The sequence below is a fragment of the Euprymna scolopes genome, chromosome 46 (assembly GCF_053919585.1).
Source record: "Euprymna scolopes isolate OS-2025 chromosome 46, ASM5391958v1, whole genome shotgun sequence".
Lineage (NCBI taxonomy): Eukaryota > Metazoa > Mollusca > Cephalopoda > Sepiida > Sepiolidae > Euprymna > Euprymna scolopes.
Window position 1 is genome coordinate 100,008,630 of NC_136527.1, and position 16,365 is coordinate 100,024,994.

The window sequence follows — 16,365 nt, forward strand, 5'->3', positions numbered from 1 at the left end:
TTTTATGAAAATGATCATAAAACACAGGAGAGTTCAAAAGTGAGGTAATTTTCCGTTTTGATTTAAACAAGATTGCGACAATTTTTCATCTGCTAACACAATTAAAGTTTGTTTTTAAATAATTCAGTAATATTCAGGTAATTTCGGCTGCATAATTTGGAAGCTATCGTTATAATTTATTAGAATTGACTAAAAAATAAGTAGAAGCCATTGTTTTTTTGTTTTTTTTTTGTTTTTTTTTCATCTGAAAACTCGATTTAGTGACTAAAAGATTTCGTTCTGATAGTGTAGAAGCGTCATTACTTTTAGTCAATTCATGTCATGCTTCAAAACGCACATTCAAACATAAAAAATAAATGCGTAAACATTACCAATTCTTTTAATAATACAAAACAATTTTGCTTCAACTATGTATTGGCGTTAAATTTTTTTTTCTTTTTTTTATTCTGTCACCAGGCGGAGCTCGCATTCAAGATGGGTGACCAAGTGATTATCTACGGGGATATGGATGACGATGGATTTTTCATTGGGGAGGTCAAAGGCAAAAAAGGGCTGGTACCTTCTAATTTCATTCGTGAAGCTGACACGCCAGACGAGGAAATTGAAAGGGCCAGCGTGACGCAAAGCCAGTCGAGGGACTCTATACCATCACCATTGATGAGGAAGTTAGTCGGGTATGTGAAAGCTTTATAATGAATAAAAACAAACATGGTGGGGGTACAGTGATACTGACGGTCAGTATGCAAGTCTCTACTGGGGAGGCTCCATATTTTGACAAGCTTTTGGGTTTGACCTTTACTCCTGATCTGAAATGGAACATGTACATCAGGTCTGTTGCCAAGGATGCTGGGAAAATGGTGGGATCCTTCTACCGCTCCAGAAAATATCTCACTACTGATGCCATTCTCTATCTGTATAAAAGCCAAGTACGTCCAAGGATAGAGTACTGCTGCCACATCTGGGCAGGAGCTGCAAAAAACAGCCTATCCTGCCTTGACAGAGTACAAAATAGGCTTCGTAGCTTAGTGGGGGATGCACTTTTCTCTTCTCTGCAGCCTATCTCCCACAGAAGAGACGTTGCGAGCCTGTCTTTGTTTTATTGTTACTTCCATAGCAAGTGCTCGTCTGAGCTCCAATCTCTCGTCCCCCCTCACCAATCTTTCAGGAAAAACACTCGTCTAGCTGAAACCACTGTCAATAATTTTTCCCTCTCTTTATCTGTGCCTAAATCCAAACGTAGATTCCATGAGCAGAGTTTCTTTCTCAGAAGTGCACGACTGTGGAACTCTTCCATTTGCCTGTTTCCCACCTGACTACAACTTGGATGTCTTCAAGTCCAACATAAACAAATTCCTGACAAACCGCCCTCTTAAGTAAGACACTCTATCAAACCACCAATACTAATGATTACTACAATACTATCTCATTGATTACTGTACATGCAATAACCCTTATCCCTGAGTGGCCTCCGGGCCTTGATAAGTGGTGTCCTCCATGTAAAAAAAAAAAAAATTAAAAAAACTCGGTTGTCTCAGTTAAAATAAAAACAAAACGTAATAAGTCCTCAGATATACTTCTACATTGTACAGTATATCGATGCTCTATATTTGACTGAGATAGCTTCCATACATTTCTATCAGATATTCCTCTGTGCTCCATGTTTAAAATGAACGTGTCCTCTATAGTATCAGACCTGATTGAATGGTTAATTGTTAATGTAGATCACTTCATACCATCTAAAAAATGCAAAAACCTAACAGCCAGCCATCGTTCTCTCCAGAATGTGCGGCTGCCATTGCGCACAGAAACCACTCTTTCCACTGCTTGCATCAAAATAGATGAACTGGAACTAAAGCCGCCTTTAGGACTGCCAGCAATGAATGCGAGAGTGTTGTATGCTCAGTCTGTCACGTCCAAAGTAGCTGAGCAGCAGCTTGGTTCCTACCAGTTTTGGCAAATAACAAACAAGGTCCTGAATCAAAGCATGTCCTCTATCCCAACCATCATCAATGGACCTGAGATGATCTTATCAGCATTTGACAAAGCATAACTCTTTGCCAGGAACTTTGCAGCAAATTCTACCTTACCCGATTAGACCTGCCTCCCCCCCCTCTCCTATATTTCCTCTTGTGTTTGAAAACACATTATGCGACAAACAAATAACTGTGCATGATGTTGCCAAGCTTATCAAAAATCTTGATCCCAGTAAAGCAACTGGCCTCGATTATAGTACTCAAAAAGCTTCCACCAGAACTAGCCCCCATACTTACAAAGCTGTTTAAATGTTGTCTTAAGGAGAAATGCTTGCCAACACCCTAGAAAACCTCATCAGTCTGCCCCATATTTAAACGTTCAGGGGTATCGGTCATCTCCCTCTCAGTACAGACCAATCACTCTCCTGTGCGTCATAAGTAACTTACTGGAATCTGCGTTAGAGAAATGGTCAACCACCTCAACAGAAACAACCTACTCGGTGGCGTTCAACATGGTTTTTGTTCTACTAGACCTACAGCTGGTCTGCTAACAGTAATACCTCATTGGATTTGCGAATCTCTCGACAAAGGCTTCCTTTCTAGGGCAATTGCTCTTGGCATATGAAAGGCCTTTGATAAGTTTTGGCATAAAGACCTACTTCACAAGATTTCCAGCTACGGTATAACTAGAAATGTCTTCTCAAGTATTAAATCATTTCTCTTTGATAGGTTTATAAGAGTAATGGTTGATGGGCAGAAATAAGAAGCTCACAGTATTAATGCTGTCATTCCTCGGGGTTCCATCCTCGGCCCAACTCTCTTCCTGATTTTCATCATCAATCTCTCAAATCACGTCCTTAAATCATTCGTAGACATTAATGCAGGTGACACTACCATCTATGGCAGCACTTCAAAGGCTGGAAATGGCCAAGATCTCTCTGATTCTCTCTCCTCTGATCTTGGCCATGTGGTGCAATGGGGGAGGGTGGTTGGTTAATTTTAGTGCATCTAAAACCAAGCCTCTCTGTTTCCATTATAATATCTCTGATCCACATCTGGCCCCTACATAAATTAACAACTCTCGCCTTGAGGAGGCTCCATGTTTAGACAAGCTCCTTGGTCTGACCTTCACTCCTGATCTGAAATGGAGCATATGCGAAAAAGGTAGGCTCTCTCTACCGTGCTAGAAAACTACTGACACCTGAAAGTATCCTGTACCTCTATAAGGCCACCATTAGCCCATGTATGGAGTATTGTTGTCACATTTTGGGCTGGTGCATCTGCTACTAGTCTCTCGCTCCTAGACAAGGTTCAAAAAAGAGTCGCCAATCTGATAGGCCCTGTATTGGTATCTAAACTTCAGCCTCTGTCCCATCGACGAAACGTTGCATCCCTCTGCCTGTTCTACAAGTATTTTAATGGTGAATGCTCTGATGAACTGCAGACACTTGTTCCCCCACGACGTAGACACCCTCGACAAACCCGACAGGCAGCTAAATCCCACCCCCACACAGTAGAGATCCCTAGATGTAAAAGATCTTTCTACTCCAGTAGTTTCTTCCCCAGAACCGCTAGACTCTGGAATTCCATTCCAGGTTCCTGCTTCCCTAACTGTACTGACATGCAGAAGTTCAAGTGCAAGGTGGACCGACATCTTGTTGCCCAAATCCCAACATAGTGCCCCAGTAGTTGCTGCCCCTGATAGTATCCCCCTACACCAAAGTGGCAATGTGCCTTGTTTGGGGTGAAAATGTAATACAAAAAAAAAATATATATGCATCAAATCTGTTGCCAAGGTCGCTGGAAAAATAGTAAGATCATTCTACCGCTCCAGTAGATATCTCACTGCTCATGCAATTCTTTACCTGTATAAGAGCCAAGTACGTCCTAGGATGGAGTACTGTTGCCACATCTGGGTAGAAGCTGCTCAGAGCAACCTGTCCCCCACTCTTTATCCGTGCCTAAACCTAAACGTGAATTCCACCTGCTCGCCTCTAGAACTCTATTCCACAGGTCTGCTTTCCAGCTGGCTACAATACTGTTGTCTTCAAGTCCAATGTAAACAAGTTTTTGTTGAACCGTCTTCGTAAATAATTTGATTATACCAAATTTCCACCAGAAATGATTACTACGCTCCTGTCCCAATGACTACAATGCACACAGTAACCCTTATCCTCGAGTGGCCTCCAAGCCTTGATATATGGTAACCCCTTTATATATATATATATATATAAATAAAAAAAGAATTGATTTACTTTTTTTTCTTTTCAACATCATTACAGTAAAAAAAAAATTTTTGTCGACTTTATTTGAGGAGAACCTAAATTTCAAATTGAAATGTATTTTATGTCTACTGTTTGATATTTTTGGTAGAATGTTTGGTGTGATACTTTTAAATGCTCTTGGTAGAATGTCTGAAAGCGTTTTTTAGAAGGTTGGATATGATATTTGATAGAACCGATTTTTATAGACGAACTTAACTGTGTGTGACATGTTCATATTAAAACTTTTATCTTTCTATGTTTCTCTACCTTTCTCTCCTTCTTGGTTTTCCCACATCTTTTCTCCTCACACCTCTGCCCATTCCTCTTTCTTCTTTTAAAGTACTGAAAGTTATTTATCTCTCCTTTATGTAATAGAATAACATTAGAAATGACTGTCAAACCGACCCTCTCTGATGAAACCTGGCCCCGTTCACCCCCAAAGAATGAATAATTATTTTTTAATTTTAGATATTAATTATCCAGGGCAATGCCGATCAAGAAAATACCAACTTTGTGAGTGTTTGTTTTGTAGTTTTTGGTTTTTTTTTTTTACTTTAAACTAGACATGCGAACACACATACACACAGACAACTACTCAACTGATTTTTTTTTATAAAAGTAGAATTTTTTTATTGTTTGTGTAAAATGTTTGATATTTTTAGTAGAATGTTAAACCGTTTATAGACTGCTTGATGGAATATTTTTTAATAGAATAGAATGCTTGATATTTTTTAGTAGAATGTTTTGATGGAATGTTTAAAAAATTTTATAGAATGTTTTTATGAAATGTTTTTTCAAAATGATTTTATGGAATGTTTTTAATAGAATGGAATGTTTTTTAATAGAATAAAATCTGTTAGAATGTGTGATAGAATGTTTGCTTTTTGTAGAACGTTTAATAGAATGTTTGAAATTGATTTTCAGAAGAATGTTTGATGGAATGTTTAAAAATGATTTTCGGAAGAATGTTTGATGGAATGGATTTTACAGACCGGTAGAAAGGTTTCTGATACATTTTTGTTGTAGAATGTTTGCTAGAATATTTTTTCCTAGATTTAACGACTTCTCTTGTCTTTATTTGTATTTTTGTTTCTTTGTTTCTTTTTTATTCTTTTTGTGTTGTCTTGTTTTTGCTATTTTTTAAATATTTTTGCTGTATTATTTGAATTGTTCAATAAATGTAACCTTTATGTCCTTCGAGCGACCACAGCCGCTTAATTGAGGATTTTTGTCTGCTGTTGCTTAAGGGCTCCAGTGTCTTTTCGTCTAGGCGCCAATTCGACCCACAAGACCAAAGGACTTGAATTTCTTTCCACCAAATCGTCTCACCAAGACCTGAATAGTGAGTGCCGAGTGCACGATGATACTAACAAAATAAACAAAAAAAAAATGCTTCACTTTTTTTTTTTGCCTTTAACCACTCCTCTCACATAAATTAATGCTTTAAAAAAAATGGAAAAACATCTCCATCTTTGGGCCAATGCATATCAGGCAATTTTAACCATTACATAGTTCATCTCTCTATACACGCATGCGCGCACACACACTAGTGATGGGACTATCCCAATATTTTTCCCAATTCTGATACAAGTATTGATTCCATACTAAATTTCCGATTCTGCTACAATTACCTCGTGGTCCAATTAAAACAGAAATATTTCTACTTTAAAAAAAGAAAGAAATTGAATCGAATTTTTTGCTCTTTTAATAAAATATTTTCGTTTATCGAATGTTATATATATATATATATATATATATATATATATATATATATATGGATTCAGATGTGCTAAAAAGTCAAAACTAATGAAGAAAACGAGGTTGTTAAATAGTGCTCAATAAAAAGAGCGGAATATTTCTTTTATAAGGGGTAAACAGTTACTTATGGTCACTACAAATAGCCATCTGTTTCAGTCACAGAGAGGTCGCCTGATGAAGTCTCTGTGACTGAAACAGATGGCTATTTGTAGCGACCATATGTAACTGTTTACCCCTAATAAAAGAAATATATATATATATACCTCATTTACTCACATAAAATTAATATACGAAAGTATAAATCTATGCGTAAACTTCAAGTATTTACTTCAAAAGTGCTTAATACGTAGGTAGAGCTAGTTAGTAAGTTATAAAATATATATGGCGATTAAGCTTAATCGCCATATATATTTTATAACTTATATATATATATCGAGAGAGAGAGATTTGTTTGTAATGTACTGAGTTTTACTGGATTCGTATAACTCAGTAAATTTTCATATACCAATAAGTTTTAAGCGAAAGAGAGATGACTTAAAAAGTAAGCTACAAAATTATCATATTTCATAATTGAGCATTCATATACTGTATAAACAAAACCAAGACTTCAAAAAAGGTGTTGATAGCAAATACCTGATTCTTTAGAAATATCTTAATATTTAACTGGGGACCAGAGATTGGAGTTCAGACGAGCACCTAACTATAAAGATGTTTTTGCACGCTCACCGTAAAAAAACACGTTAAATTTCTCAAGCATAAAGATACACTTGTGTGGGGGAGGGATCTATAGATTTTAGTTGTATTGGTAGTTTAAAATCAATATTTAATATTGAGGTTATTTTTTTTATTTTTGTAAAACTCAATCATGTTCTGCAAAGTCAAAAACGAGAAACAATCAAACCAAACATGAATAAATATTGGAAAATATAAAGAACTGGAAGCATAAAAACTCTTTCTAAAACTCAATCATGTTCTGCAAAGTCAAAAACAAAAACAATTTTACTTTCTACAAAACAACCAAACCAAACACTCTGAATAAATATTTCAAGATACAAAGAACTTGAAGCATAAAAACTTTTTCCGAAATTACTTGATTCGACATTAAATAATTTGAAAAGGGTTAATATGACGTAAAAAACAAAACCATCAAACCAAATAATCATGCATTTGCCCAATGTAGATGTTTTCACACTGCTTTAAAATCACTTCCCCATGAATAATGTGCCTTTTTATTTTTTTTTTTAAATAGTCCAATCAATCAGTCACAAATTCATAGAATCACCATGTGTTTTGATGATGCGCAACTTGTTTTTATTTTATTTAAAAATTTTGATTTCAAAGTAGTATTTTTTTTTTAGTTGCTTACACTAAATGGCTCTATGCCTTGTCAGGGGCGATTAAAACAAAAAGCACTATGACATTAATCGATTGTCGTCAGAAGAAATATTGTTACAACTTTATCAAGTGTAACAGATTATCGTGAGCTTTATCTAATGAGTCAGATACACCCAAAATGAAAATCTTATTTCTGATTGATTTTAATATTTAATCCTGATCGATATTTTATGCTTTGTTATAACATTCAGAGTTGGACTATTTCAAATAATAAGGTGCTTTATTCATAATGGGGATGATGTAGATAAACATTGATATCAGTTACAGGATGGAACGATAAAATTGTCGCATTAGAAAAGACCCGATTCCATTTCCATTTTATGAAAAGCGTTTTTTTTTGCATCTACTAGTTGGCCAGTTACAAATCCCAAGAGCGATAGGAGCCTCCTATCAGGTCTGAAAGTGACACAATGTTCAACGAGCGAGATCGGAGATGTGCTCCTATACAACTCATGCTCGCTACCAATCCAAGTTATGACAACAGGACCATTGCCAGCACCCTCAAAATGCAAATTCGGATGATTCAATGCTTGAGGGCACAGCTCAATGCATCGGATGCCCCCCCAATGGTTATGGCCTTTGGTGTGGCTTCAAGTGAGGGCCACATCATGCCACCTCACATCTTGGAAGTCGGCTTGAAAGTCAACACAAAAGTGTACCTGGATGTGTTGAAGAGTGTGATGATCCCCTGCTGCAATCAGGTGGCTGCTGGCAGACTCTGGATGTGGCTGAACTACTTCGTTTCATCATATGTCAAGAACATCACCAACCTGACCTCCCACAACACCAAAACCAACCTAATCGCCACCATCCGCCGAGTATTCACTGAACTCTTGCCAGCACTTATGGAAAAGGCATCCTCCCAGTTCTGGACCTGTATCAAAGTAGTGATTGAGGCCGAAGGCGGCTACATTGAATAAATGTCAGCTTTACTACATAATCAAGTTAACTGAATTGATTTTTTCAATAAAAGTTTTAAAATAAAGCTGTAGTGTTGTTTGCTTTAGAGCGACAATTTTATCGTTCCACCCTGTACAAGTTGATTCCAATTTAACCCTTTCTCCCAGAATTGAACCGCAACTGCTGAATGTATTCCACACATACGAAGAAATTCATCGCCAAATCTCTGACCCTTTTTTAACTTACTGCTACTCACCTTGATTAACGCTTTTCTTTTTGACTCATTTCATTTTCACCAAACTTAAAAATACATAAATGTTAACAGAATAAAAATTAGATTTTTTTTTGCATTAGTTTATTTCCTCATTTCATTTTCATTTCATTTTATTTTCATTTCATTTCATTTTCATTTCATTTTCATTTTTTCATTTCATTTTATTTTCATTTCATTTTATTTTCATTTCATTTTATTTTCATTTCCATTTTTTCATTTCATTTTCATTTCATTTTATTTTCATTTTTTTTATTTAATTTCATTTTCATTTTATTTTCATTTTTTCATTTCATTTCATTTTCATTTTCATTTTTTTCTTTTCATTTCATTTTCATTTTTTCATTTCATTTCATTTCATTTTAATTTCATTTCCTTTTCATTTCATTTTATTTTCATTTTATTTTCATTTCCTTTTCATTTCATTTCATTTCTTCATTTCATTTCCTTTTCATTTCATTTCATTTTTTCATTTCATTTCCTTTTAATTTCATTTCCTTTTCATTTCATTTTAATTTCATTTTCATTTTTTCATTTCATTTCATTTTCATTTTTTCATTTCATTTCATTTTCATTTTTTCATTTCATTTTAATTTCATTTCATTTTAATTTCATTTCCTTTTCATTTCATTTTAATTTCATTTTCATTTTTTCATTTCATTTCATTTTAATTTCATTTTCATTTTTTCATTTCATTTCATTTTAATTTCATTTCATTTTCATTTTTTCATTTCATTTCATTTCATTTTCATTTCCTTTTCATTTCCATTTCATTTCCATCCAACTAAAAGAAAAATAAATGTTAAATTAGTTCATTTGGAAATAGTACGAGTAAAAAAAACGAAACGGTAAAAAGTGCTTAGTTTTATTTACAGACTATTATCCTCATCCTTGTTGTTGTTTCACCAGGTTTCGGCCAAATACTCCTCTTTCTTTCCCGCGACAGGATAGGTATGCTGAGTCTCTTAATTGTATCCTCAGCAATTACCTTTACGGTCCATGGCGCATTGGTAGAAGCATTGAATCTGTAGATGTGCATTTTCTGAAGATAGCAGTTTCAATCCTATTCAAAGCCGGCCAGAGGATTAGTTAGCCAAACCATCAAGACAGTAATAATGTAACAATATTGCATGTAGTTATGCATAAAAAAATATTAGTATCGCTTACTGCATAATTATTATACAAATTACAGTGCTTCTATACTATTGGGACGAAATTTCGGAAATTGTAAAACTGAATTTCACATGAAAACAATGGTACTTACGTATTCCTTGGATTTTTAAAAACAATTATATCCAAAAAATTACGAAAATTGATAAGGTAGAAATTTTTTTTATTAAAGACAATAAAAAATTAGAATTTAATGAAAACGATCATAAAAGACAGGAGAGTCCAACAGGGAGGTAATTTTCTGTTTGAATTAAACAAAGATGGCGGCAATTTTTCAGTAATTACCTTCAGGGTCCATGGCGCATTGGTAGAGGCGTTGAATCTCTACAGTTCCAGATAAGCATTGTCTGAAGATAGCAGTTTCAATCCTACTCAAATCTGGTTAGAGGATTAGTTGGCCAAAACGCGGTGAGATAACGACAACTATGGAAGGCAGTAATTACTGAAGATACAGTTAAGAGACTCAGCATTCCTATCCTAGAGTTGTTGGAACCCTCTCGAAAATTCTTGTGAAAATTTGCTAAAAAAATAAAAATAAATTAATATATAATGCTCATCTCAAAAATGAATTCCAATTAAGGAATAATATATATATATATATATATATATATATATGAGCTTATTTATAGTAGAGTTAATACAGTATTGCCTTGCTATTTGCAGGGATTACGTCTTGTACACGTCCCCCCCCCCGTGAAAAACTGTGAATATTGGATGCAGTTTTAAAACGTCTATGTATGAGATTATATACCGTACTAAATGTTCCCCAAACAATTTCTAAAGGCACTTTTACTCATTAATACAGTAATAATTTATCAATATCGCATGCAGTTATGCATAAAAAGTCAAAAATGTATTAACTTTTCTGACTCGTTCTTGTGTAATCCTTAGTGACCTTTTGTTGAACCGTAGAGTTCCAAAAACCTCAGTTGTGGAAGGTGACTCTTACCCAAGGGAGATAATCTGTTTTAAGTTGATCCTTGTTAATGTCAGCCTAAGCTGCATCCTCCTGACACAAAATAATTATAATTGAAGTTGAAGTTGTTTTGTTAATGGTTTATTATGATAAATATTGTTCTATGTTATAAACAAATAAAAAAAAATTGTTTCTAATCGATTTTAATATTTACTTCTGGTCTATATTTTATTTTTGGCCTATTAAAAAAAATATTCTGTCATTATTTTTTTTTTTTTTTTTAATTAATTGTTTTTACGTTTTGGTGTTTTTTTTGGGGGGGAGGGGGAGGTAGGTATTTAAATTTTATTTGTTTTAAATTTTTCATCGTCTTTCAAGCATTAATATCAAAATGATGTTCTAACGTATAAAACTATTTTAAGCAACGGAATCATTAAGTATGCTTTGCAAATTTTCGGGAAAAATTCTCTTCTGAATCTTGATAAAAAAAACTAAGCAAAACTGGCATTTTGGGGACATGTCTAGAAAAATATTGCAAATGATTTGGATTTTGCTAGCCAAGGTATAGTTATTTTAACCCATCAATGCATTAGTTTTGTTTTCCTTTAATTTATTGTAAACAAGGCCGATAGCCATTAGTCGCGTGCTCTCGTGTAATAAATGAATGCGTGAATGTAGGATTGACATGAAATTCTTAAAGATAAACTAAAATGACCGAAAAATCGGCTGAAATGACTTAAATAAATAAAAAGTAAATGACTTAGAATGACTTTAATGAACTTAAGGATGAATTGAATGACCTTAAGAATGACTTGAATGCTTAAAAAATAACTGGAATCCTTCAAAAACAACTTGAATGATCCGGAGAATGACTTTAATGGCTTTGAGACTGACTGGTTGTAAAGTAGGTGATCATTTTACATTAAATTAATACAGAAAAGTGATCCCCCACTTTATATCAAAGTTACAAACATAAGTACAGCATGTAGTAAGAACAGATACTACAATTTGATCTTGGCCAAAAGGGTATTTATTTGCTATTCCACCTAGCAAATGAGGCACAAGGCCGATCTTTAATGTGAGGAGTGAAGGGGAAATGGGGACCAACTCCCCGGGGAGTAGGGTAGCTGGATAGTGGAAACTTTGGTTATAACTAGTTTATTATATTCAAAACATCACATCAAAACATTAGGGTCTTTGGCCTTTTTTGGGGTCACCCTGTGTATATATATATATATATTTTTTTTTTTTCTTTACACAGTGATCACCACTTATCAAGGCCCGGAAGCCACTCAGGGATAAGGGTTATTGCAAGTACATTACGTTAGTGTGGAGATTTGATGGAGTGTTTACTTAAGGGGGCGGTTCATTAGGAATTTGTTAACATTAGACTTGAAGACATCCAAGTTGTAGTCCGGAGGGAAGCAGGCAGACGGAACAGAGTTCCACAGGCGTAATATATATATTAATATGTATGAATAAAAAAATCAATATAAAAAATATATAAATGTTTATATCTTTTCTGTATTCATTTCCTGTATGTTGACGTGTAGGATTACAAAATGTCTTTTGAAAAAAAAAACAAAAAAAAACAAGAATGTTTCCTTCAAAAGCACATAATTTTCGACCGATCCTTCGATATGTATATATATATATATATATATATATATACATTTAAAAACTTGTAGCAAATATATTATAATACTATTATGTTTATCTTCTTCTTTTAGGTGTCTGGCATGGGTACCAAATCTCTATCCGAATGCAAACTCGACAGTGATGGCCGCCCCGCCTCAGCCCCCCACTCGGATGAGGATCGCAAACCAAAACGTAAAGGGGGGTTGAGTTCAGCCCATAGCATGACCTCGATGGGGGCGGGACTTCTGTCAAAAGGCAAAAACATATTCAAAAAATTCACCAGATAATATGAAGTGCATATGCGCCAAAATTGACCATTTTTGTAATTAAAAAACTGGACGAAAGAATATATTTGCAAGCACAAACTGATATTGTTTGGGGAATTTAAAAAAAGAAGTTGGCTTTGTATTACTGTACACATAGATTCGAAAAAGTTGTCAAAAACCAAATATATAACAAATAAATGTTATCAAAGGCACGATAAGTTACTTTTCTACCAAACTGGATATATTTTTCGTGTTTTTATTCAATGTAACATGTTTATTCAGCTCAGAAACAATACAATGTTTACCGATGTATTGGAAAATTCAAGATGGCGTCTGACTCCCTCTTTAACACAGTAAGTTTGGGAAAAGGTGTTATAAATTAAAAACTGGATAAAATGCTGGTAAATACTGGCTCAATATATGTTACCGTGACATAGCTTGACATATATTCAGCGGGTTTTTAATAGTATTTTGTCTAGTTTATTATTTATAACACCTTTTCCCGAACTTACCGTGTTAAAGAGGGAGTCAGACGCCATCTTGAATTTTCCAATACATCGGTAAACACTATGTTTTTCTATCTAAATAAACATGTTACATTGAATAAAAACACGAAAAATATATCCAGTTCGGTTGGAAAGTAACTTATCTTGCCTTTGATAACATTTATTTGTTATATATTTGTTTTTTGACAACTTTTTTGAATCTATGTGGGTTCAGTAATACAAAGCGAAGAAGTTAAACACATTTAAATAAAGTTGTCAAAAAAGAAAAAGATTGGTAAGGAAGCAATCTAAAAATGGATTCTCAACGATTCGCATCAACATATCAATTAAAAGATATACAGGATACATATCTAAAAATATATACTGAAAAAACATATCTAAAAATATATACTGAAAAAAGTGTATATTGGTTGAAATGAAAGAGGAAAAATAGAAAAATGGATTCCAATATTCGAGAAAAAGATACAAAAAAAAAAAAAATAAAACAAAACTATGTAATCATTAAAATAACACAGATGCGTGAAAAGATACGGCAGGACAAAGTGGAACTCTTCAGCATAAGAAGAAGAATAAGGTGTTTCTTGTCTGCTAAAATGGAAAGCAATTTTTTTTTCTTTTACTTTTTCAAAAAGAAGATTTTAAAAAATAAAGAATATTTTAAAAATTTTAATTAAATTAAGAAACAAAAAACTGCCAATTTTCAGATGCACGTTTTGTGATGTTGTTTATGTTTTGTAGACAACTGACCAAAGTTCATTTGCAGATCACCAAAGACCTTCTTCTCTTGTTTTTTTTTTTATTTCAAGACACTCTACAAACTCTACAGTTGCCATAAAAACAGTGACTATTTGGCTATGTTATACAATAGCAGTGGTCATTTTTTACCGTTCTATGCAAGAACGTCCTCTGCGAGAAGAAACAGGTGACCAGTGGTCAAAAAAATTTGATACAAGAAAGGAATAGCGAAGTCTATCGATTCAGATGAATTAAATATCGTCGGAATCAGACTGATCTTACAATCTAAAAAAAAAAGCGTATCTCATTCTTGGCCACTCTCTTGGATGGACAGACAGTGATTGTTGGTCAGCTGACCATGGTTATTATCCATGATGGTCATTCCTCAATTTTTGGTTGTTTGTTTTTGTTTTGTTGTGATTTTCCACAGAAATTGTTTTGGAAATATGAGAAAAAAAATGATGATAGTTTTGTGAATTTTTTTTTTTTTGATGGTGTTTTTCTGAAAGTGAGAATTTTTTTTTTTTGATGGTGTTTTTCTGAAAGTGAGAATTCAAGTAAACATTTTGCGATTTGTTTTTTTTTTGTTTTTTAGACCAATTTACATACACACACACACACGTTTTTTAAATGTAATTATCCAAATAAAATAATAAATAATATATATACCGCTCCCCTATGTGGGGGTACCAAATTGGTTAAAGGAAGACTTATTCCTAGCTCGCATTTAGGTAAAAATGCGCTTTCGTAAATAATTGAATTCATTCAAAACATATCGCTAAAACCAAAACAAACATATATATATATATATATATAGTAATTTATAAAATATATATGGCGATTAAGCTACACTGAATATTCGGCGTTTCATCCACTCTAGGATTCGTTACGAGAGTGGATGAAACGCCGAATATTCAGTGTAGCTTAATCGCCATATATATTTTATAAATTACTAACTAACTCTACCTACGTATTGAGCACTTTTTAAGTAAATACTTAAAGTTTACGCATAAATCTATACTTTCGTATAATAATTTTATATGAGTAAATGAAGTAGTTATATATATATATATATATATATAAACTATATATATATATATATATATATATATATAGTAATTTATGAAATATATATGGCGATTAAGCTACACTGAATATTCGGCGTTTCATCCACTCTAGGATTCGTAGGGAGAGTGGATGAAACACGGAATATTCAGTGTAGCTTAATCGCCATATATATTTTATAAATTACTAACTAACTCTACCTACGTATTGAGCACTTTTTAAGTAAATACTTAAAGTTTACGCATAAATCTATACTTTCGTATATTAATTTTATGTGAGTGAATGAAGTAGTTATATATATATATATATATGTATATATGTATATATATATATATATATATATATACATATATATATATATTTATTTATATATATATATATGTATGTATATATATATATATATATACATATATATATATATATATATATATATATATATATATATATATATATATATATGTATGTATGCAGTTACTGAAGAAAAATAGAAACATCTAAAAAAAACGCCAGGAGCACACACACACACACACACACACACACACACACATGTATTTTTTCTTATCATATGGTTATGTCAATACTACAGTAATATAAGTTCAATAATTACTATGTTATACTAATTAAAGCTCTCATATATCGCATTCAACACATACATAATGTGTTTGAATTCTAGGTGTCGTCATACTTATGGTTTCTCTGTGAAAAAAAAATGACAATTAAAATATTTCTATACATCTGTATATAAATATATATATTACATAGAAAAATGTGGGCATGAAAAGTAATATAGTTAAGATTAAACTTGGAAAAGTAAAAGGACTAGTTGTTAAAACTGGAAATATATATATTTCAATCCTGACGGTCGGGTTTCAATCCTGGCTTGAGGCAGTTGCCTGTCTAGCCGCACTGATGAGTTGTGAAACAACGAAACAGTACTGTATGTGGATGACTATATATATAAGTGTGTGTAATAAAAGTTTTGAATTTTAAAATCTAACAGGCTAATGACGAGGATGAAACCTAGAAAATCTAGTGTAGCTTAATTGCCATATTTTCAAAACTTACTACCTATCTCTACTCACGTATTGAACCTTGTTGAAGTAAATACTGAAAATTGTTACATAAAACGTTATGTCTTATAAAATTCCATGTCAAGACATGAAATAATTATATATATATATATATATATATCCATAAAGAATAGAACATTTTCTTAGAAAATCTTGAGTGGGGAGAACTCAATGTGTAGCAGAGCAAAAATAAAAGTTAAAAGAAAAAACAAAACAACCAACAAAACGGTTATAAATTTGTTCAATTATTCCAATCAGATGTGAAAACTCCAGCTAGCTCTCCTCATTTGATAAGGCCCGTTCGGTTGAAATAAATTTATGAGATCAGGCTAACACTATAGCCTAAGCAAAGAATTTCTAATTTTTCTAAAGAGTATATGCACGAAAAAAGATGGTATTGACATAATAATAACCGTTTTTTTTCTGCATAACGAAACA

General features: G+C 33.1%; 1 long non-coding RNA gene across 2 annotated transcripts; it reads left to right on the plus strand.

Annotated features, from left to right (window-relative positions):
- The first annotated feature begins 260 nt into the window (after positions 1-260).
- Positions 261-14,255, plus strand: LOC145271356 (uncharacterized). Of its 2 annotated transcripts, none has more exons than XR_013865837.1 (3): positions 261-674; positions 5,485-5,579; positions 12,378-14,255. It is a non-coding gene; the product is annotated as an uncharacterized LOC145271356 (long non-coding RNA). The 2 variants fall into 2 exon arrangements; XR_013865836.1 differs by lacking the exon at positions 261-674 and adding an exon at positions 4,705-4,750.
- Positions 14,256-16,365: the final 2,110 nt, after the last annotated feature.